Source organism: Polyodon spathula, chromosome 22 (assembly GCF_017654505.1).
Source record: "Polyodon spathula isolate WHYD16114869_AA chromosome 22, ASM1765450v1, whole genome shotgun sequence".
NCBI classification, from domain to species: Eukaryota; Metazoa; Chordata; class Actinopteri; order Acipenseriformes; family Polyodontidae; genus Polyodon; species Polyodon spathula.
Window position 1 is genome coordinate 22836873 of NC_054555.1, and position 25011 is coordinate 22861883.

The 25011-nt window shown below is 39.3% G+C and overlaps 1 protein-coding gene across 3 annotated transcripts in view; it reads right to left on the bottom strand.

The window, feature by feature from the left end:
- LOC121297318 (EMI domain-containing protein 1-like) overlaps window positions 1-25011 on the bottom strand; it is an 83337-nt gene that overhangs the window by 46139 nt on the left and 12187 nt on the right. The window lies entirely within an intron of this gene.

Here is a 25011-nt window from a genome sequence, read left to right on the forward strand (position 1 = left end):
GGTGGAGGTGAGTGTCTTAACCACAATGCAAACGGGCAGCCATGACCTGGATCTCATAGATTGGCTCCAACCGATCAGACAGGTTAAAGGGGGGGCGGGGAGTGTAACAGGCAGCATTGGGTCCTGTCCCCTCCCGGTGAGATGAGATAAGGTTACAAGCTCTAAAACCACAAATGCTTTGCATAGTGGTTTTGACGCTCACTTGCGGTATGCAACCTCTGCCCTGTAACGTATGCTAACGACACAGTCATTTACACAAGCTTCCAGCATGTACCTTCTCAACAGGCTGGAGTCAAGTGTTGCTAGGTTATGGAGTGGGTTCCATTCCAACTCCCTGGTAATGAATTTGAAGAAACAGTAACTTATGTCAGTTGGCAGAAGAAAAAGGCTAACACATGCTAAAGCAGAACTTCAAATGAAAGCCTGACACTTTCTGTTTTGTCTGATTTGTCCAAGATAATCTAATGCATATCTGCGTGTCTGACTTGAATGCAGGCCAGACACATACAGGCTGCATTTGTCTCTGCAGCATTGGAAGTACTTAGAGCAAACAAAATAATACAATCTTACCTAATATGTAACGCCAGAACTTTACACATGGAACAATATAAAAGACGCATTATGGTAAATGTGCATTTGATTTTTATGTTGTTGTTTTTTTTAAGATATTGATAAACTGAATTTACTAATCACTCCTTCAAAACATCTCAATGCCACAATTCCTGTTGCTGTCTCACATGTCATGAGGTCACAGGAAGATGGACACTGCAAACAGACGAGTCTCTGGAAAACGAGCGATTGGTTACTGAGGCCTCTGGGAGTCTAAGTTCTGTAACTAATTGCTGCTTTTCCTTGGGCTTACACAAGTTTTTTTGTGTTTCTTTAAGGAGTGATTGGTACATTTTATTCATTAATACCTTTGGTAAAAATACCATTAAATAATAGAATAATTAATATTATTAAAAAAGACTTCTTGTCAAAACATTTGTCATTCAACTGATTTCTTTTGGTTTTTCTTAATTCAGCACTATTGAGCATTTTAGTAGTATGGATGAAGTAATTCATATTAGATAAGATTTACTGCAATTATTTTGTTACCTGTATGTTCTCAATAAATTATATTGTATTTGTTCCCATCTAACACACTAGTGTCAAAACCATTAAAAACACATCACTTAATAGCTCAGTCAATCACTGGGTCTCCTATGAGTGACATTCAGTAATCTATGTGATTATGAATCAGGAAATCATACAGACAAACGCTTGGGGTAAACCAAAAATAGTTCCTCATATTAGCAATTTATTCAATAGAAAATATCACTCTCATAAAGCATGCTTCTAGCAAAGAATTTAAGAAGCCAACAATTCTTTATTGCACTATTTGTTCACAAACTTTACTTAAATAGATTTAAGAGCAATTGTACCTTCTCACTTGAATATGGACAAAGGGTATCAGTAGAAGAGGGGGGAGAGGGGTGACAGTGCCCTTTTGTTAAGTTCTCAAACTGATTAGCTGATCTGTCTTATCAAAACCAAAGACCTCCTTGCTGTTTTTTTTCCATTTATCTTACCGTTCAGCTGTAATTTGCAGAAAGTAACGCCCACCCTTGTTTACCATCCCTGCAGGTGTGTAAAGGAGATGGAAGGGTTAAAGACAGGAAGCGTTTGGAGTGACCCACCTGTTGTTTAATGGCCAGGTGTAATCATGCAAGCATCACCTTGTAATCTGTAGCAGACTGACTGCTGCAGCCAAGCGGTAAACCTGAACACATGTGTGAACGAGATAAGGCTTTGAGTGCAGAGTATTTACTGGGCTACAGTATGAGTAGATTAGATGAAGCAATGGGCTCGAGTAGTAAAGGATATGGATCTGAGCAGAGTAATAACAAAGACAAACACCTTGTTAAATATGAACATACTTTGAATTTGTCGCTATTGTGATTTTGCTTCTGAACACACAACAGAAAAAAACATTTGGTTGTAGTTTAACATGTTTATGTGCAAACCAGGGTCTGGCGCTGGTTTTATTAGCACAGTCAGAGTGTGTTACTGCAATGAGTGTGGTGTGCTTGCTGCGCTGTGAGCGGGGAGTGTGACACAGCATGCTTTTGGCTCGCTCCAGACACTAGAGCCCCTCTTCCATCAGGAAGTCCAATGAGCAATGGGAGACCAGAAGGGGTGTGGAAAAATACCCAGAGAAAGTGCATCACATCCGCGGTGTGGAAAAATACCCAGAGAAAGTGCATCACATCCGCGGTGTGGAAAAATACCCAGAGAAAGTGCATCACATCCGCGGTGTGGAGAAAGTGCATCACATCCGCGGTGGGGAAAAATACCGGTGGGGAAAAATACCCAGAGAAAGTGCATCACATCCGCGGTGTGGAAAAATACCCAGAGAAAGTGCATCACATCCGCGGTGGGGAAAAATACCCAGAGAAAGTGCATCACACCCGCGGTGGGGAAAAATACCCAGAGAAAGTGCATCACATCCGCGGTGGGGAAAAATACCCAGAGAAAGTGCATCACATCCGCGGTGGGGAAAAATACCCAGAGAAAGTGCATCACATCCGCGGTGGGGAAAAATACCCAGAGAAAGTGCATCACATCCGCGGTGGGGAAAAATACCCAGAGAAAGTGCATCACATCCGCGGTGTGGAAAAATACCCAGAGAAAGTGCATCACATCCGCGGTGGGGAAAAATACCCAGAGAAAGTGCATCACATCCGCGGTGGGGAAAAATACCCAGAGAAAGTGCATCACATCCGCGGTGGGGCAGAGAAAGTGTGTGGGGAAAAATACCCAGAGAAAGTGCATCACATCCGCGGTGGGGAAAAATACCCAGAGAAAGTGCATCACATCCGCGGTGGGGAAAAATACCCAGAGAAAGTGCATCACATCCGCGGTGGGGAAAAATACCCAGAGAAAGTGCATCACATCCGCGGTGGGGAAAAATACCCAGAGAAAGTGCATCACATCCGCGGTGGGGAAAAATACCCAGAGAAAGTGCATCACACCCGCGGTGGGGAAAAATACCCAGAGAAAGTGCATCACATCCGCGGTGGGGAAAAATACCCAGAGAAAGTGCATCACATCCGCGCCAGTGTGGAAAAATACCCAGAGAAAGGGCATCACACCCGCGGTGGGGAAAAATACCCAGAGAAAGTGCATCACATCACATCCCGCTGTGGGGAAAAATACCCAGAGAAAGTGCATCACATCCGCGGTGGGGAAAAATACCCAGAGAAAGTGCATCACATCCCGCAGAGAAAGTGCATCACACCCGCGGTGGGGAAAAATACCCAGAGAAAGTGCATCACACCCGCGGTGGGGAAAAATACCCAGAGAAAGTGCATCACACCCCGCAGAGAAAGTGTGTGGGGGAAAAATACCTGTGGGGAAAAATACCCAGAGAAAGTGCATCACATCCGCGGTGGGGAAAAATACCCAGAGAAAGTGCATCACATCCGCGGTGGGGAAAAATACCCAGAGAAAGTGCATCACATCCGCGGTGGGGAAAAATACCCAGAGAAAGTGCATCACATCCGCGGTGGGGAAAAATACCCAGAGAAAGTGCATCACATCCGGAAAAATATCCGCGGTGGGGAAAAATACCAGAGAAAGTGCATCACATCCGCCGCGGTGTGGGGGAAAAATACCCAGAGAAAGTGCATCACATCCGCGGTGGGGAAAAATACCCAGAGAAAGTGCATCACATCCGCGGTGGGGAAAAATACCCAGAGAAAGTGCATCACATCCGCGGTGGGGAAAAATACCCAGAGAAAGTACATCACATCCGCAGTGCGGAACTGCAGGAGCAAAACATCAGAATACAAATCCTGCCACATTTAGGCATCAACGTCTTTTTAAAAATAATTCTCACAAAAAGTCTAAACAGCTCTTTCTATGTATAATAGCAGTAACAGCAAAAAACGAATATTCAGGTGAAAGCAATTAGCAAACGAATCCACAAATTCGACTACTCGATGGAGAATGATCAGATGGTATCAATTAACATTATTATTCTCAAAAGAACTATGCTACTCCTTAATAATGAATACATTCTTCAGCTGGAAGTATGGAGTGCGTGGTTATTTTATACTAAACTTTTGGATAAAACACATTTGAAATGTTTCAGATTTGATAATATATTTATATATTGTAAATATATATATATAATATATAGATAATAGTATATATAGATATATATATAGGTATTATATAATTGTGGTTAACCATTTAAGCCACCATTAGAAGCCTTCCATTTCAGCACTACAACATGAATGTGCACGAGGCTATAAGTGTACATCATGACTGTGTAAATGAATATTAAATAAATAGTGTTCCACTGTGTAAATCCTACAATGGAAACACTACACATTTGACATTCATATCATTGATATATTTATAGATATAAATTATAAAGGACTTGCAAGAATGTTGAACGTTTTTTCTTGCTGAAACTTTTTCCACCCTTCTCTCTTGCACCAAAGCCCATTCTGTGTTTTGTTTCTCAGTTACCTGCCTGGCTTTCTAGCGTGCCTTTGGGAAGGCTGGATTCATCTACCCCAGGGACAGGGCGCGGGCCTTGTGTTTGACACCTCTGGTCTAGACTGTTTTCAACAAACTTATTTCGAGAACATTCTTCACTGACTATTCTCTGTCTGTAAACAGGCAGCTCCAGTCCCCAGAGCCAGGTAATAAATTGAACACAGAAACACAGTTTTGTAATAAATTACACACAAGCTGTTTTTTCCTTTCCATTAATGATTTCCGATTCTCTAGGCCTGGCCTGTATCAACCAATGTCCTGGGACGTTTTACTGACAGACAGCAAGAAAGAAAAACAGGTATTGGGTCGTGACTGTGTAAAAGAAATGCAAAGCAGGTCAGGAAATACTGGTGGGATCCTAGAAAAATAAATCGCCTGTCATTATAATTTGTTCACAAATAAACTGAAATTAATTCACAGGCAAGGGTGGATGAAGGTCATTGGGCGTCTAGAGGGTTTGGGATTTCAATACACACACACTTTTTCAATGCCCATGTGTGACAGGACGGCGTGTGTGGTGACGTCAGGCCAGATGCCGGAAGAACAACAGGCAGGGTACCGCAAGGCAAAAAGACTCGGTGCGCCGTTTATTTAAACAAAAAACAAACAGAATATGTAAACAAACAAAACACTGTTCAAAGAGCAAAATTAAATAATTAAACAAAATAAATCTCGAACACCAAAACAACCCTTACGGTCCGGCTGGGCAGTAGCCTTCACGGATCCCTTAAGTTTTGTTTTTGTTTACTTTCATTTTGTTTTCTCCTCGCTCCCTCTTGTTCACTTCTCTGAACTCCCACCTCAAGCAAGGAAAATTGCAGAGCTTTTACACCGTGGCTGAGGGGTTTAACTAGTTAGTAATTATTCTATTACCCCTCGGGCCACAATCTGCACTAGTTCATTAATTACTCCTGGCAGAGGACGAGCTACCACCTTGCCTCTGCCAGAACACGTCTAAAATAAAAACAATAACAAAGCACACGGTGCTTCGCCATCACATATACAATAAATATTAAATAAACAAACACAAAATAACACAGGGGCAGAGGGGGAGACCCCGTACTAAAAATAAACAAACAAATAATGTACAGGGCTCCTTGCGCTGTCACACCATGGTTATACTATACATTTATCATAGTTTACCACAGTTTGCCATATTTTTAACATGCTTTACAGTGCTTGCCTATGTTTTACCGTTCTATGCTTTTGCTAATTATCAATTCAACAACCATGACTGGTTGTGTCTTCATGAAGAGGGGTGTTATTACGAACATTAAGTACCTGAGGTCTAAAAATTCTGCAGATCATTGATTTTTCCATTGATAAAGGCTCCAGGACATTGGCAACTGCAGGAGTCTCTTGCATCCCCTTTAATAGTGTAAGATGTTTGCAATCGTTCCGAATGAGTTTAAATGACACATTTTCTCTAAAATCTGCTTGATTTTGGGATGTTTTCAACTAGTCTGGAGAATCCAAACTACAAGGACTGAACACCCTTTCTCGTTCAATTCAAATCATGTGACAATGTGATGTTAAAACTCTGAAATTGATTCAGATGCGGGGGGACTTGATTGAAGAATATTAAAAGTAGTTGACAAAGTTAAACCTAGCCAGTATTAAAGTGCAGCACAAAAACTAGAACAAGGTCCAATAATTAATTTCATTGTGCAGTGTGCAAAATATTCTTTCATTCCCATTTCGCAACCTGGTTTTAACTATGAGCATTTTCTGAACAAAATTAAAATACCTAATGTCTTTCCCGCAATCTAAGATTTATTTTCTTGGAACGACCACAAAAAAACATGGTTTTCCACATATGATAATATCAGCTCTGCTTCCTCTGAAAGCATTCTACAGCCACTTTCCACAGTTCAGAAACGCAAACTGACGATAACTGGAGCTTACATGAAAGACAATAAACAAAAACATGTAGGTTAATGCTTTTGGTGTTCCAAACTTAAACCAACAGCTCATTAGAAGTGCTATTAGATTTGCACGGAACTAGATGTTTAGCTTGGACCAAACTAGAGTACTGTAATTACAGACACAGACAAGTTTTAGCCTGATTCTGTTGCACACAAAGCTGACACAATTAAAATACATGATAATGAAGACTGAGACGGATTATTTATATTTCACTTGCGATGAGTCAGTATTGTATTAAATACAGTATTCTCATTGTTTTCCACAGCTGGAAGTGATGCCATTTCGCTTACAGCAGTTTTAAGGATGCCCTTTCCTCAGTTTAATTTTAGATGATGATGTAGTGTCTGTTATCTACATTCTTGTATAGATTAGTCTTCTGTGCACTTATTCATTCCTGCCTATAAGAGGTATGAGGAAAGTATTCATTACTGAGCCGGATCAAGCTCTTTATTGAAACATCATGAAACTTGTCAATTGTTGAATGGGTTGCAGTGGCTTTCCTTCTTCTGTATCCTTTACTTCTGACCAGCAGCTGTAATTGAAAGATATCACGGTGTTCCAATGAAGAACCCCCAGTCAAATACGTTCTCTAAAAGGGGAATTATTTATTATGGTATTTTGTGAGCCCCTAGAAAATAAATGTCCAAGAGGAGCAAGTCTAGCCAATCAGTTTTGTCACAGTGGTTTTGCAATGGGAAAATCTTTTGGAGTTGGGGTCAAGATATGGTCATCTTGGGTAAAGCCCATTGTGAGGAGCTATAATGATGTGAAGACCACCTACCTGACTCACTTCACTTCACTGAAATGTTACCCAGGCTACAGAGCTGCTGTTAAATAATGAAGTTCTTTTATTTACTTTTAACCTGCTAACAAAAGAAAATCTGGACCCTGCACGGCTCTCTGCTCTCTCAGGCTATTACAGAACCTGTCAATAGATCAGAGGGACTGGCCATAAACCCCTGTCTATAGACTGGGGGAGCCCTCAAGGAAGTTTATCAGTGAAAGGTTGTTTATATGTCATTTCTAACTAGAAGATATACAGGTGAAAAGAGAGACTCCATCACTGTGAACCTACAGCGGTGTTTGTTTAGCTACTCACAGGAATCTGGAAGTGAGTGAGCTGGGAGTGCAGTGACACAACACCTGTCTTGATCAAGCCATTCGATCTTTAATGTAACTGGTTGTTCCTAATTTAGATCAAATTAATAATGTTGACACTAACTGGATACGCAGTTCTCCAGGTATATGCAAGTGTGACATACTGACAGAGGGATGTACTAACAGACCTCATACATCATCTCTCGTTATGCCCACAATCGGATATTCTTAATAACTTACGTTAAATAATGTTAATACCAAGTTTTCCAAATATGGGAAAAGTGTGACATACATGCATACGATGCCTCCACTACATATCCTCCACAGGGAATTTCATCCCGAGAGGCGAATAATTAATATCCATTTCTCTATCAGATAGGATTGGATTACATTTTAATTTATATATTAAGGCTTAAAAAATGATCCAGATAATTAAATGCTATAAACATGACAGTTTATAAAAGCCAATGGAATCATAATTAATTTAAATGCCAATGTACAGTATGCCCCCACTCCACAAACAGGACCATGGCTTCCAGATTTCTGATGAAAGTGTAAGACTATTTCATAGCCTGTGCGTTTTACATTTTGGCAGATGGATTTGTATTTAAGCCTTGTGCAGCATTAATATGTTTTTCTTGGCTAAATATAGAGGCATATCAAATAACCTGTCTGAATCAGGATTAAATATAAATCTACATTTAAAATAATGTGATGCTCCTTGGTGTATTAACCAAGGCTTTAAAACAACTTTTTTCCCATAACAATGTATTATCACAGGTTCTTGTTGTTTTGCCGTTTGTTTTTAACTTTTACTCAGATGATTATTCCTGCCTGTGGTAAAGGTAACGTCACTGGCCAGACTGTTGTAATCAGGAAGCGCTGGTGTGTGAATTTAATAAATAATACAAATAAAACAGCTGAACAAAACAAAACACACTGCAGAAACAAAAAGGCATGGTGGCCAAAACAAGTAGACAAACAAATAATAACTAAAACAAGTATCATGCTGGTGTTGAACCATCACGCGTAGCAATTGTTTCTTTATATTTATTATTTTCTCTCTCTCTCTCTGTCCCCCATGTTCAGTCAAAGCTGCAGGTGTTTATATTGTGGAAGAGGGATTAACTGGCTGTTAATTACCTAGTTCATCCCTCTCCCACATACGCTTGGTCAACAGCCAGTTTGTCAATACTTATTCGATGTTGACCACGCATTCTCACGATTTTATCTGGATGGGGCATTTTAACCCCATCCAGGTTGCAAACAATAATAAAACATTGTGTTTTAAACACACCAAACTATACAGTGAAACAATAATAACACAACGCAAATACAAAATAATACATAATTCAGACAGGGGCAGGGTGTGTCACACTGCAACAAGATTGACTTCCTGTGTTAAAATAATTGGGCCCCGTCACTGCTTTCCTCTGTTTGTAAATACTGCTTTGCTAAATCAATGGCATGTCATGTCGCTAGGCAGTTACTAAGGGTGTCACATGGCTGGCTTCAACTGTGAAATCATGTGAGTGGAAGCTATAATGTGTTCACCACCATGAATACATTCCAACGGGTCAGTCATTCTCTCTTGGCTAATTTGCTCTTGCCTCTGAATCTGGATAATTTAATTAGGCCTAATAGGCCCTAAACAGGCAGGGTGGTAAAAATTTGAAGTGGATGTTTTGCAACAGTTTTTTTTAATCCAGATCCTACAGTTCCTATGTATTATCTGTTTTGTTATTTATCTGCACGGCATGACTGGTATTTGATTTTCTCTTTTTTTTTTTTATGCAAGCACACACAATTGTCAATTTCCCCAATAACTGTTAGCATTTGTCAAACCTCCAGTACATTTTCCCAAACTCCATGAGATGACTTCAAGAAAGACACGACGTATTAACTAATATTAAGTTAGTTATAGACAGCCGCCCCTCCCCAAAGCTAAGCAGTCGGCCTGTAAAAAGCACCCTTGAAGATTTACTTCTTAACCTCTGACCCCGCTCTCCAAACTCCAGCAGGAAGTCCTTGACCTCTTTTTCCACTATGCCATTAACTCTTTCATCGCTATCCTAATGACCCCTTCTCTGTGCCAGTCAGACCTATTAAACTTTCAGCACATCAGATTTGCGACATCACATAAAAATCACCTTTCTGTTCTGATGGCAGCTCTAATGAAACCAGCGACCAGGGGCAACAGAGAGCTGGACTCAACTCTTTCTCCTGCTCAACCCATTTTGGTAATTTACTTCTGATTTCATTAGAGAAAAAGAAAATGTGTCGTTTGTGCTCAGCATTTAATGAATTAACAGAACAGTAAATAAAAAGGTTGTAACAAACAAAAACACAGGACACGACACTGGTAGCCAAAATAAACAGACAAACAAAACAGACTAACACTAAACCACGATGAGCTGATATTTTACTTTATGTTATCATTTTATTATTATTACCTCCGTTTCCACACCCGTTCTCCACTCACCGAACACACAACCCCGAGTGAGTGAAAATATGCAGCTTTTATGCAGCTGTACCGAGACTCGATTGCGAATCAATCATTCAATTGGAATCGTGGTACAACTGCATGTAAATTAATAAAGTGCAATTCCACGTGCTCACATATTATTACATTTTACTTGCACGTGAAGTGCTGTGCAATCCTCGTGCCTAAATACAAACATACATTTTAAACACTTGTGTTATACAGACCCGTTTATATCCCGTGTACCAATGACTATACGCCAACATTAACACACAACATATAACACAAAATACACACAGGGACGGGCACTTTGCCACATGCCCTTAGGGAGCAAAGTTCAAATCAAAATCATGGCAGTGACTGGATAGCATGCAAACAGAGCTACAGTAACAAAATAATTCCAGTGAATCATATATGGATTGCCATAAACGTATTAGTTCCACCTTATCCTTATAAACACAGTAACTGTCTATTTGATTTTTGCCTGCAAATGTGGATTACTATTATGATACAATATTCAAAATGTTTAAATGTTACCACATTCTACCATCCCATTGCAACTGCCCTTGTGCTACCTCTTAGTACAGAACAAATGCATTACTATTGGTTCATTCCAACTCAAGTGGACTACATTCTAGGGAGATGTTTTCTCTGTTTGTGCCTGATGATACCTGAAGCACATTAGATGGAGAAAAGGGTTCCAGGGCAGGTGTTGTGTGCAGGCAAATGAAGAGCTGTTTATCTCATTAACTCATGCAGCCCCACATGGTGAGAATGTCTCAAGGTGGTAAAAATGTCCATTTTGAAGGGGGGAGGGGCTAAATAAAAATGTTAATGTAACTTTAAAGCATGACAGAGGCATAAAAAATGATTTGAGAGAAGTCATTGAAGTAGGAGCTTGTGTAATCCCCATTAGCCCACTGAAGCTGGTAGTGCTGGTACTGTATATATTTTGATGTAATAGTTCGGGTATGGTATAGTACGTTATAATTCTGACATGATCTTTAAATTCTATTGTTTTTATCCAGATTTGTAGCACTGGCATGTTCTAATGTTCAGTTACAAGGTTTCAATGATCCTCAAAGGTTGGATAAATACCAGGTTCCATTCACTACAACCATTCAGTGCATTTTATATCATGTGTTTCATGGGGGAATACGACACCACTTCATACCTGAACTGGATGCAGCTTTTCCGGAGCAAAACTGCGGGTTTTCTTAATAAATCAAAAGTAACTTAAAATGGTCGCCAGGGAACTTACTTCAAGATATATTCCTCTTTTACTGCCTGGAAAAAGCTTTGAGTTCAGCACTTCAGCTTCATTGGCACAGCTGCTGTATGAGTATTGCCAAAAGGAAGGTTAAGTTTACATACACGAAGAATTACAAGGAATCTACTCCAAACATTGAAAGAAGTTTACTTTTCAAAAAAGAATGTGAAAGGCATGCTCATTCCTCCCTCAAATCCTCCTTATCTTCTCTTTCAACCCCCTCCACTCCTAACTCTCCTTTTCACTTCCTCTCCTTCCCTCCCTCATTCATGCTTTCCTTCCTTCACTCCCTTCCTCTATCTTTCTCTCTCAGTTCCCCCTGCTCTTTCTCTCTCCCTCCCTCACACTTCCCTTCTCACTGCTTCACAAACACACACACAAGGCTTTATTATTCTCTAATTTTAAGGCTTCAAAGCTACAAAGATAGATTGAAAGAACTGAATCTATTTAGCCTAGAGCTGAGCTCAGTTGAGAAAGTTAACTGCAGCCATACAGAAACCAGGAGCAGAGGACACTTGGAATGTAAGTGGAGGTAGACTTAGATTAGAGGGTAAGAGATACTCCTTCACAGAGTGGGGAGGGTATGTAATGGGTTACCTAGCCATGTTGCTGATGCTGAATCACTGGGCTCCTTTAAGAACCAACCTGACATAGTTTTGAGATCAATCAACTTCTAGGATCCGGATGTGGCCTCCTCTCATTCATACATGTTCTTATTTCTTATGTACTTATGCTTTGCCCCAGCACTTCCTTCTCACTCTCCTCTCGGTTTCTCTGCTGTACGCGGTGTCACTGTCTCTCTCGAAGGCTGGCTGGTTCGGAAGGCACACAGCCCAGCCCAGCACACATCTCTCTCTCTCTCTCTCTCTCTCTCTCTCTCTCTCTCTCTCTCTCTCTCTCTCTCTCCCTCTCTCTCTCTCTCTCTCTCTCTCTCTCTCTCTCTCTCTCTCTCTCTCTCTCTCTCTCTCTCTCTCTCTCTCTCTCTCTCTCTCTCTCTCTCTCTCTCTCTCTCTCTCTCTCTCTCACACACACACACACACACACACACACACACTATTTCAAGGCAGTGAGCCCTGGTTTGGAGAAGCATGCCTGGTGCCTGTGCTTGGTACACTGTGCGTTGTAAAGCAGGATTGAGAGTAGGAAAGGAATTATGCAGAGAAAACTTACTGCACTGGCTTCCAGTGCATTTTAGAATTGATTTTAAAATCTTTCTATTGACATATAGATGACTTTGATACCGATTCTGTCCCCAGATAAACTTCTGCACACTATAAGGTCAGCTAATGCTGGCCTTTTGTGCCTTCTGAAGGTACGACTGAAAAGGAGAGGAGAAAGTGTATTTAGTGCTAATGCCTCCAGACTGTGGAACTCATTGCCCTTTTCCAGCAGAGATGCTGCTTCACTCAATATTTTTAAGTTTATAGTTTAACCCTTTTAACCTGACTTACATATGTAATTGTTTTTATCTATTTTATTTGCTTATTTTTGTAATAACCATCTTATACTTCAGTAACCTGTGAGAGAAAAATTGAACTTTAGGTGACCAGAATTAAAGCAGTGTTTTGAATTTCTTTTGCTGAGGCACAGAAAATGAGACGAGTGACCAAGAGCGTGAGAGACAGGGGGAGCAAGAGAGGGAGCAATAGAGAGAGAGTGTGAGAGACAGCGAGAGACCATACCAACTCTTAAAATGTTCACAAAAGCTCAAACAGCTCTGTAGCATTTATGTTTAAAATTCACTAAACATATTTTGTAAACTGATCCTCCGTTGATTAACGTTTGATCAGAAAACTGCAACAGTGAGTCATGTGGTGTAATCAGTGACATCACCGCTAACACACCAGTTTGAGATTATTCTAATTTATTTGGATAAATTCAGAGTGGTTCTGGGTTATGTTGCTCCAATCTCATTCAATTCAAATCATGTTACACTGTAACCTTCAACTCTCAGCCGTACCTCCCTGATATATATATATGTGTGTGTGTGTGTGTGTGTGTGTGTGTGTGTGTGTAGAGTAAGTGGGGCTGGCAGAGTTGAAAGGTTAGTATCACATGATTTGAATGTAATGAGCAAGACTTTTCAGTGGCAAGCACTTCGGATTCTCCAAACAAGCTCTAAGCAAACTCAAAGGCAGGTAACGACAGATTCGGGGAAAAATGAAAATAACTTAATATTGACACAACAGGACCCAGAACCACTCAGAATGAACACAAACAGCATACAATAGTAAGGGGAATGTAATTAAAATGACATTTGAGCTACTTACACAGTGATTTAAACACAGGAGTAAGCCAGCGAGGAACAGGACACCATTTGCATGGGTTTAGTACATCACACGTGCATATTTATATATATATATATATCATATATATGATATATATATTATATATATATATATATATATATTATATAATATATAATGAACAGATTAGAAATTCAAAATTCCAAAGGCAGAATAGCTGGCTGTAATACACCATCCCATATTCAGTGGTTTAATTTTGGCATAAACATCTTATCCATAAATATTACTTGTTATATAAACAGACTGCACTCTCACACAGAAATAGAAGACCGAAATCAATTCTGAAAACGTTCACCCCTGCTACAAACAAAAGTCCATCGCTGTACTAAATATCAGCAAATTGTTCCAGCAGAGAAAGAAAGAAAGAAAGAAAGAAAGAAAGAAAGAAAGAAAGAAAGAAAGAAAGAAAGAAAGGGTTTTTTTATATATTTGAGCGCTGTTTAAACAATAAGCAATTAAACGGGTGTCAGAGCCTCAGAAACAAGGGCTTTGATTCTCCCGGCTGGCTGGCCCCCCACCCACCCCTGAACCGACATCAATATGGGCATTGTGGGGACTATTCTACCATCCCCCCGGGGAGAAACCTGAGTGTGGGGGCAGGAGGGATGCTCAACGCCTGTTAATCTAACTGCGCCATCATCAGCCAAATGATATTCAGCTCAGCTTAAAGACTTCATTAAGAAGGGAATCACGTGTGTTCCAGGAGATGAAAGGGGAGCCTGTGAGGGACAGGGTTGACATTGAAACCTGCCACAGGAGTCTCTCTTTCTCCTTCTACACTCCTGTCTCCCCATGCGGTGTGCCATGATACTGCAAGCCCTCTTTACATGCCATTACTGGGGTGGCAACCACTCCTTTAAATCCATGTGCTTACCCCGCGTGTGTAATACTGCCTACAGGCCCCCTTTTTATAGTGCTGACAATATTAATGTTTGTCAGTTTTTTACATTAATTGAGGATATTTCAGATTTACTATAGTGTTCTGGTATCTTGTCTGTGGTTTACATGGTTTTATTGCTACTAGACCATTGGAGTGAAACTGAAAAGTACATCACAGTATGTATATCTAAAAAATGTTTACATGCCTTCATATATCCCAGGAATTCAATACACTCGATTGTCTGAGCTATGCCCAGCCCAAGGTTATGGTAAAAAATTGTTTGTCATTTTCACACATTTGGACAAATGGTTCTCTAGATACAAGCAAAACTCTAAAATGACAAATTAATTATAAGTCTGACGGAGACCGGCAGCTTCCCTATACCCAGAGATTACATTCTAGAAGGTAGAAGGTCCTTAGAAAGTTTCGTCACAATAGGCCAGGTCGTTCTGTACATGCAAAAGTATAGTCTGACACACTGAGGTATCCAGACTACGCCTTGACCCTGGTGGAATCACGCATTCCAGGCCGGGGGTACGTTTTAACTAGCAGCATCATGGCTACGCATGAGATGAGGTTTAACCTCCAGAGATTCAAGCAGTAATTCATATCTGGCCTGTGGCTAGCTGTCAGTGTGGGCCAGAAGCCAATGTTTACTTTTTGTGTATCAAGTTGAAATCAGCTAATGCAATAGAAAAGCTCAGGGCAGGACAACTTAGAGGCAGCTAATTGAACCCAGAGAAGTCAGTGATGGGGACCTCAGAGGTAGCTAATTCAACACAGAGAGCTCAGTGCAGTGAATTTAGAGCCAGCATATTCAACACAGCCAAGTTCAGCACTGGTGATAAAAGGAACATGTAAAAATGAGCAGTATATAAGGAATTTAGCAGTGTGATATTACAGCTACTAGTTCAATACAGCAAATTCAATACCAGGTTCTCAGATACCATTGAGCAACTTTTCAACAGCTGGCATTTCCATGCATTTCACATAACTTCAACTCCCAATGGTAAAACTAAAATAAGCATCTTAGTCTGGTAGGCAAATGCTGAAACAAGCATCCACTATATTTATTGTTAACAGCCTTTGATTTAGAAGCTGGTAAGTATAGTGAGACTTTGGTATTAAAGTCACTCAAGGGACCTACAAAATGTGGACCTAATAGGGGAGGCACTGGCTGCATTGCTCAAGGGACACATAATTTATTTGAATTAATTTATAGCAAAGGATTTTGATAGTTTAAAAGTTTTTAGTTCACTTGAATTGTTTAATCATTCTAGATGTTGTTTATTTGACTAAGCTTAATTAAACAGGAGAATCAGTATTACATCGTGAAAGTGGCTTGTCTTACAACATGTTGGTCTTATTAGCAGCTCTGCAGTGTTGAAAGAGTGTTGGCATCGATAGGCACAGTTATTTTTAATCAGGGTCTACTGTATTCATGTGGAGTGCACTGTAGGGCAGTATGAGAACAAGCTGAGGTATCAGTACCAGTAATAGCCGAAAGAGAAAGGCAATATAACTACAGGCATGCATTAATGGTCCTCATTATATACTGAGGTCCCTTTGTCTGTGTGTGTGCTGGTTTGGTGTCTGTTTCGATGACAGGACAATAAGGATTTATATGAACCATAAGAAAACAATTGAGTGTGAACAGCCAGTCAGCTTCCAGATCTAGCGGGCTTTTTCCCTTAACATTCTAATCTACAACTAATTTGATAGCATAAAAACTACTTAAACATACTTTCTGATGCTGGTCTAGAAACAAGGGTAATTGTATCTGTGACGGGACACCGTAATGAAGGCTCAATTCGCAGCTACTGGACAGCAAATCAACAGGGAAGACACAATTGGTCCACAATTCTGTCACCGGCTGGATCCAAACAATACCCTCCATCAAAAATAGCCAGTCATATTCCCAACCCTGCTTCAGCCAATCCACTCCCTGCCTGCTTGAATGACACCCCGCCTCCAACAAGCAGTTTCGAGTCAGACTCAATACTACACGGACTATTCAACAATTCTACATGTCCAGATAAATTATAATAAGAAAGACCTATAGTATACAGCAATGGCACAGCAGGTAACTATTTTTCCAGCAATACAGTTTACTCAGTAAATGGTTCCTGTGTCTAGCTATTTGGTCACATATTGCTGTCTATTACCAATTCCCAGCTAGGACCTGTAATATTAACTGCAACCAACCTCCTTTTTTATTTTTTTAGAAAAAAAAAAAAATCTATCTTTACCTACAATGGTTGTTTCACAGAAAACCGAGAAAGCCAAAGGAATATGAAACTTCTATGTCCATTTGCCAAGCCCTATGCAGTGAGGACTGATACAATGCAGAATCTCTATGAGGTATTCAGTTTCTTAGGCGGTATCTTAAAGCGCTTACAGAAATGTGTCAAACTGAAAACCAACCAGCTTTTCAGAAACCTAGCTGAGCCGCAAGGTTCTCAATCATATCTGCTGTACTGCTAATCTCTCTTTCACTGTCAGCCAGCTTCCACAGAATTCTATTCTCATTTCACTCAGACTTACATCTCAATTTGAGACATATTCTAATCAGAAACACATCTGAGCTTCAAAAAAAGGGTCAAGAAAGAGAAAAACTCAGAATCCTAAAAAGTTTCAGTGCAGTGTTAAATGAATATAAACATTTTTTTATGTGCAGTTTTCTGTATATTGTGAAATAAACACTGAGAAATTGGATTAAATATAAAACAAATGTGAGTACACTATTTATCTTTTCTTAAGGACAAGGGTCTAGAATGTTGCCTAGAAAGTAAAGAACAAAAATAAAATATTATACCATGGAAACAGTTTAATCTTCAAATGGAACCCCCATAGGGTTTATCTGCAGAAATTAACTTGTCTATTGTCACCCTTATGTAGACCCACTTGTGCAATTGTTCTCATTGTAAGATAATTGTTCTTAATTTGCATACCTTTTGAACGTGAATGCCATCTTTAAACTACTTCAGTATTCAGTGTGTTGTTTATCTATGAGATGAGAGAAATATTAAAAGATAATGTTTAAAGATGTCTCTCACATTAAAAAGGGATGCAAAGTTTGAAAAAAATGCACTTAAAAGGAGCAACGAGTGGTCTTAAGTAGGATTCAATTCACATGTGCAAAAAGCAGGACTTCGGCAATAGACAAGTTTTGCAAATATACCCTACGGTAGTGCCTTAAAGGTTAAACAACTTCTATAGTAAATATTTAATTTTCTATCGTAAATTAACATGTTATTGCCCACCTTTTACTGATCATGTTTTTTAAATAAATCTGGTTTTAAGAGAATCAGCGGGTTTAAGAGAATCATTTGATGCATATTCATATACACTGCTGTGCAAAAGTCTTAGACATGCTACATTTTTCTACTCCGATGCATTATGAGCAAAAACAATTTACTCAAAGCCTCCACTTGTGTTTTCTACTATTATAACAACCTTGACTTGCATAAACAAGGAAAAACATTCAGTGAAATAGTTTGCATCACTCGATTTTCAAGGTGTGGTATCCGAAGCATAATCAACAAGTACAGAAAAACATCATCAGTAATTGACAAACCCAGGACCGGAAGACCAGAAAAAGCTGTCTAACAAAGATGAGCAATACTTGAAGATAATATCCTTAAGGAACTGAAAGACGACAAGCGTTGAATTGACAACAGAACTGGCAGAAGGCACAGGTGTCGTTGTCCATCAGATCAACAGTAAGAAGGTCACTCTTGAAATCAGGACTTAAATGATGTGTTGCAGAAAGAATACCTCTGTTACGAAAGGGGAACAAGACTAAAAGACTCAAATATGCACAAGAAGACAGAAATTGGACTATGGAACAATGGTCAAAGGTTCTTTGGACTGTTGATGGATGGACGACACCTGTGCCTTCTGCCAGTTCTGTTGTCAATTCAACGCTTATCTTCATCTTCTTTCTATTCCTTAAGGATATTATCTTCCAGTATTGCTCATCCTTGTTAGACAGCTTTTTAGATCTTCCAGTCCTGGGTTTGTCAATTACAGATGATGTTTCCCTGTACTTGTTGATTATGCTTGAAAATTGAATGATGCAAGCTTTTTCCTCAATGTTTTTCTTCTTTATGCCATTCAAGCTTGTCATAATAGTAGAGGTGTTGAGTAAATTGTTGATGCTCATAATGCATCAGAGTACAAAAATGCAACATGTCTAAGACTTTTGCACAGCAGTGTAGATAACAACAAAATTCCCAAGCAGTGGAGAAACAGTAGACCTACCCTCTGAGACACCACCCATCCTCTATCCCGTCTTTCCCGAAGCACTTTTGATGTCAAATAATCAACATGTTTGTAATAAATGTCTCCAAAACCCTAATTGCTGGAATCTGTTTTCCATATATCTGTCAATCATGTTTAGGGAAAATAAGTCACTTTTGGCCATCATTGCTCTTTTTCATTTGTTTGTTTCCATAAGCATGTGGTGAGACACTTCTCCTAGTGCGTGCAGCTTTAAACTCAACATACTGAACTCAGTCCTGGGATCTGCAAGCCAGCAAATACAATACAGACAGCTCATCAGCACCAGCATCTTGTGACCAGCAAACAGTGCAGAAACCTAAGGGCGATAAATTATTGACGCTTTAGTGAGACAGTGCTCAGATCACAGATGTGGGGATTGCAGGAGTGAGGAAACTTGTGTTAAGTGTTTAGGTGAAGGTCAATGGCAAGAGCAGCAGCTTAAATATAAGTATTATCTTGACAGACATCCCAGAACTAAATGGCAAAGGGTGGTTAAGATCGTGTGTTGAATCACCCGCTAACGATCAGGAGGACTGAAGATCAACAGGCGACTTCGATTCCTGCTGTCAGGCCAATCGCCTCTTTTCACTCATTGGATCGCAGCAGGGCAGTACCAAGGTACTGATCCCTGGAGGCAGGGGCCCTGCCTGGGAAGTATCCACCTGGACCCGTGGGGCACTTTACCAGTGACTCAACCCTCTCTGATTTTCCTCCCCAAACCATGGGAACACAAAGGCCAATGTATTGCTCCCTGATGGCCGCCCAAACAAAATCAGTAACTCAGCATGGCCGGGATTCAAACCAGTGAGCACCAGTGCACGTGAAGCGCAGATAATGGATTGGTCCATTGAAAAAGTCTCAGAGAAATTCCATGACTAAACACATTAACATCGCTTCTATGCACACAACTCTCTTGTTATATTCAATTTCAGCAAAATAATTGCAACAAATATAAAGTATTCTCCTTAAATACTGTTTAAATATTTCCTTAATCTAAGCTAACGGATTGTTAATAAAACTAGCCATTTCCCTTTCTCTAAACAGAAGACCAGTACAATAAAAACATTTTTCCATTTCATCAGCCTTGACATTAATCAACAAAAACCCTAGCCAAAGTAAGAAAAAAAAAATCTTAAATTCTATTTTGTTCAACAAGAAATTAAAAAGTTCAAAGCATAACAAACATCTTGCATTTTCCCAACCCAGATGTGAACCCTGTTCAGTGGAAACCCAAGAGGCTACTCACACAAACAACAAAATGGCAACCTGATGATTAATGGTTAAATGAGATACTCCTGGAGGCAGGGGTGCTCTTAGAGTCTTTTTCGAATTGTTAACCTGGGTGTGACTCACCCTGCACTCCATGCGGCTGTGCCTTTACGGGAGAAGCTACAGGAGACCCCTGTTTGCCTGTCCTCTTCAGAACTGTTCCTCATGCATGAAGTCTAACTCTGGCGTTTTCATGAGTGGATTACTTTTCCCAGCTGGCAGCCCCAGGTTGAGATTTTAATTAGATTGAGGTGGGATTAATATCTGCAGCTGCCTGGGGATGCTAATAAAACAATAAGGGGATAAGATGAAAAATCCCGGAGCTGTAGTTTAAAACTCAGCCAGCACTGACTCAATGCACTTTACACACACAGAGAAACAAACAAAAAGTTTTTTGTGAAATTGCATATTATGCTTTGTACAATAAAATGATTAGTTTATCTTAATTATTGTGATAACCTTTTAATTTCTGTATATACATTTTAAACACACTAATGCCACATTTTGAAATACTAAAACAAAATCATTCAGTTCAATGGCAAACATTTTGACAAGAAGTATAACTCAATGTCTGAAGAAATGTTTGCCATTGACCTTAATATGTTTCTTTTAGTATTTCTAAAAATCTATTTCCTACTTCTTTTTACCTTTAGTAACATTATCTTTATGGTTTGTTCTGGTCTTGATGTTTTACTTAAATTGGGGATATTACATTTTTTCAAGTATCGCACTGCAGAAAAAGAACGTCTACACTTCCTTCTTCCTGGTACTGTATCACTTCCCATGGCAAAGGTCACTTTCCATGGTCTGGCCTCATGACTGAATCTGACACAGGAAGTAAAAGTGTAACCGGACGAACAGTCCTAGCTTTACAGAAAGAATTTCAGAATAAATATAGCTTTGAAACAAACTGAAAAATCGAATACGAGGTTTGGAAATGCCAGTAGTTAGTTCAGCAATTACATGTAAGAATTTAACACATGGAATTAAAGATGTGTTTTTATCTGAAAACAAGCCAGCTTCAGTATTCTTTTTTTTCTACACTGAAAGGCCCCTCATACTGAGTTCTTTGTTCTGAATTAGATTGCTTTTCATTGTTGGCATCGTTATTAAAGCAGTTCACTTTAAAAGCTGCACTGAAACGGTTGTATCGTGCTGGCAGGTTCAAAGAGAACCAGATCATTTTCTAGTTACCCGGTTAAACAAAGACATAAATTGAAGAATGTAAAAGAGAAACATTGTTTGTTTCTACTATTCCCTTCACCCATAAATAAGAAAAGCAAATAATACCCTTCCTAATCCGACTGTCGCTGTTGAAAGACTACCAAATTCTACAATATTTAGTGTGCCAGACAGTTTGAAAAATACCCTTTCATTTTAAAGAAAATAAAAAGTTATCATACAAGTCATTTTAAATACTCCAGCTCTGTGACACCCTGTGATACTGCTGCTAATAGTACCAGGAGTATCAGTCTCATTAACTGACAGAAGGGCCAGCGAGCTTCAGAATAGGGAGGAAAGCTTGTTTCACATTTAAAACTGTTTTGTATTAAAATGATGGGCATTATTCAATACCGGACATGGGGATCTATAGCACTTCATATACACATCCCTGAATATATCTTACCTGTTTGGAGCAGTGCGTTAGCATGCTACCTTGTCATGTTCAGCATGCTGTGAGATTACTATGCATCGACCTAGTAAACTTTTATAAGACACACACATTCAGACCAGTCTCATTAAAAAGCATGGAAAAGGAAATGCCATCACTTTATGGGGTACAGGGAACTGGCTAGCATGAATGAAGGTTATAAGCAGTAGGTTTTTACAAGAGATCCACAAAGCTCCAATCAGTATTTTAAAATGTTTTTTACACTGAAGAAAGCATGTGGAAAATGCCTCTTTTATATATTATTCTTTGAAACTTTAAAACAAGCCTGTGTTTAAACTATACAGCTTAGTTTAGGCTACTGAAAAGCTGCGTTCGGCTGCAAAATCAAAGATTACATTTGTACAGCTCACTCAGGTCTGTGCCCGATATAATCTCTGTGAAACCACAGCCTGCAGTTCCACTGACCTAGGGGCCCAGACAATGTCAGGACTGGGCTCTTGAGAATACTACCCGGCAACAGCAGGCATCAAGGTCAAATCCTGACCAATCACAAGATGTCAAGCTGTTTGACATCAATTATGAATTGCAAAGAAAAAAATGGGGGTGGGAGTTAGATTTTTGTATTAATTGAAATAGTATATTCGTTAAGAACAATTAGTTAATGACTTGAACCAAGAAACGAGCAGAAGTTTTATTGGAATGATGACGGCTGCTAGCACTTTCTCAAGACAATCTCAGAGACAGATTTAGAGAAAAAATCAATACTGGAGCAGCAGAACCCAGAACCACAGTATGAATGCTAATAGCATACAACAGTACTGGGAATCAATTCAAATGACATCCCTAGACACCAACACATTCTGATCTTCACACTAACAAAATAATTCCAGTAAAACTCACTTACTATACATCATTCCATAGGGTGCTATCTGAAAGACACCCTCGCAAAAGTTAATTCAGTTTTGAATGGTAATCTGTTTGAAGCTTGACAAAAATTTAAAAATGTGACATTTCAAAATCTAACATGAAATACTGGACTACCATTACACTTCCGGTAGACTTTTGTGATACCATTTTGTAGTTTCTTTGATTACATGATGTTAAATACATGTTTGTTTGGTTTTTTTTTTTTTGGGTTTTTTTTTTTTTTTTTTTTATGTCAGATTAGTTTTTTTACGTAAAGTTTAAATATATTTTGATAGGATTCTGCCCGATTGCCAAATGTGCTCAGTTTCACGATATGTCCAATTGAAACCACACTGCTCTGTGATCAGGGAAAGAACAACATTACTAAAATGTGAATCAAGAGTTGGCCCTGGACTTTGCTGATGAAAAAGAGGGAACTCCACTTTTATTTAGAAACTGCTTCTATGGTAAATGTATACCACTTCACATAACACTGTATAACAACATGCAGCAGCCTTTAGAATCACTTTGAAAACTCACTTAACATGTTAAGTAGTATTAATAACATGTCATAGCATTCATCACTATGTTATGAAAAATGGACATCATTAAATAGATCTCAAGGATATCAATAAAAGTGTTAATGGTTCCGAGTTAAAGAAATGTACATGAACACAGGTTTTCCAATTCCAGTACTTTGGGTTTGTCACATCTTATAATACTTATAGGCATGTTACATCAGATGCATGTGATTCTGAAGGTTTGTGTGCGTAGTTAACATGTTATCTACATGGCATCTGTTGCTATATTGTTTGTATTATACATGTTTAAGGGATCTCTAGCCTCTTGTTTACATGCACATAATAACTGAATGCATTCATGAAGTGTAATGCTCTTTCATATGTGGCCAGGGTTGGATGATAATCACCTTCTCAAAATGTATTATGATCAGTCGTTGTTGGCACTCTGGGCTGCTTTTGAGGGTGATAGTCCTAAAGACCAGAGTAGGGCTGTAGATACAATTCAATATCATTATACAGCACCACAGAGAATTGCAGTCAATAGGTGGCGCTGAAGTGGTGCACATTAGCAAACTATCAGAAGTTCACAGAAGTTTTGCACACATCATATTTGTAGTTCTACAGAAGACTAGTTATCCAGACTAACCTACTGTATAGCAGCTGTAGAAACAAAACTTCAATATCATAATTCTGTGATAAGCTTGTAAAACATTACCATCTGTACGTGTATTTTTTATTCAAAGGGTGGTCACTGATTTCTGTTTAAATATACGTATCAAACATAAAACAAAAAGGATTAGGCATGATTCAGATTACCTTTGACACTCAAATCACTATTCTGTACTGGTTCGGATTAGTGAATTTACTTTAGTTAAATGTAAAAAAAACCTGCAGCTTAAAGACTGCAATTTTAAACCCATGACAAATAGGTCCGTAATACAATCTGTGGAATTAAGAAGGCTCAACATTATTACATCATCCAAAACCAATTGTGATTTACAGACTTTGTTCCAGTAAACCCGGCTATTACAATCACTGCATCTCGGGTGACGAAGGCTGTGGTTCTCTGGTCAGGTCCTCCGCACCTCCACTGAGCTACGACTGTTATCCATGGGCACCTGAGCCATCTTACAAACCTTACCTGCCCTTTCTACACACAGGCTGCATTGTCAGGTAAAGGAGGGGCGGGGCGGAGCACAGAGGAAAGCTTTGAACTGCACAAGCCTCTCTTCTCAACAAAAACAATTCAAGATCGGATCCTTTTGCCAGGATTTGTCTGACAAGCAAGGAGCAAATAAACAGCCATTATCTAGCAATGTCATATGTAACTCACACTTTGCGTAAATTGGGCTGTCCCTAACATGCCTGATTTATTTGTTATGTCAATTTACTCCTGTGATGTAAAAATTGGCTTCCTGTTGCGAGTTATAGTTTGAGTCGTGTGTATCAATAAGAAATGATATTTGATCTATCTCCACTCTATGTAATAATGTAAGGGTAATATACTGTAAGCACATATGTAAATACTGATGGACAGCTATTGTCTTAGATCCCCAGATTCTGATACTCTCAATAAATGGTGCTAAAGAATGTCTTAACCAAGTTCTAGAAGAATATGATCAGTTGTTCTATACATATGTATAAATTCAAGGACTTGTCATGTAATGGATCTCCTCTGGGCAGCTAATGAGTAAAAAAATACTGACATCAGCAAAAGACCCTTTCCAATTCAATGGGCTGAGATAGCAATTCATTAAGGACAGATGGACAGGCATCTCCTTTGATCCCCAGATCCCCCAAGACTTCTCATGCCTATATGTATATTTAAAAAATCAACCATTTTTGTTTTATAGTGTTTGCTTTTGATGGCTTTATTTACCTCATGAGATGAAAAACCTACAATGGTTGT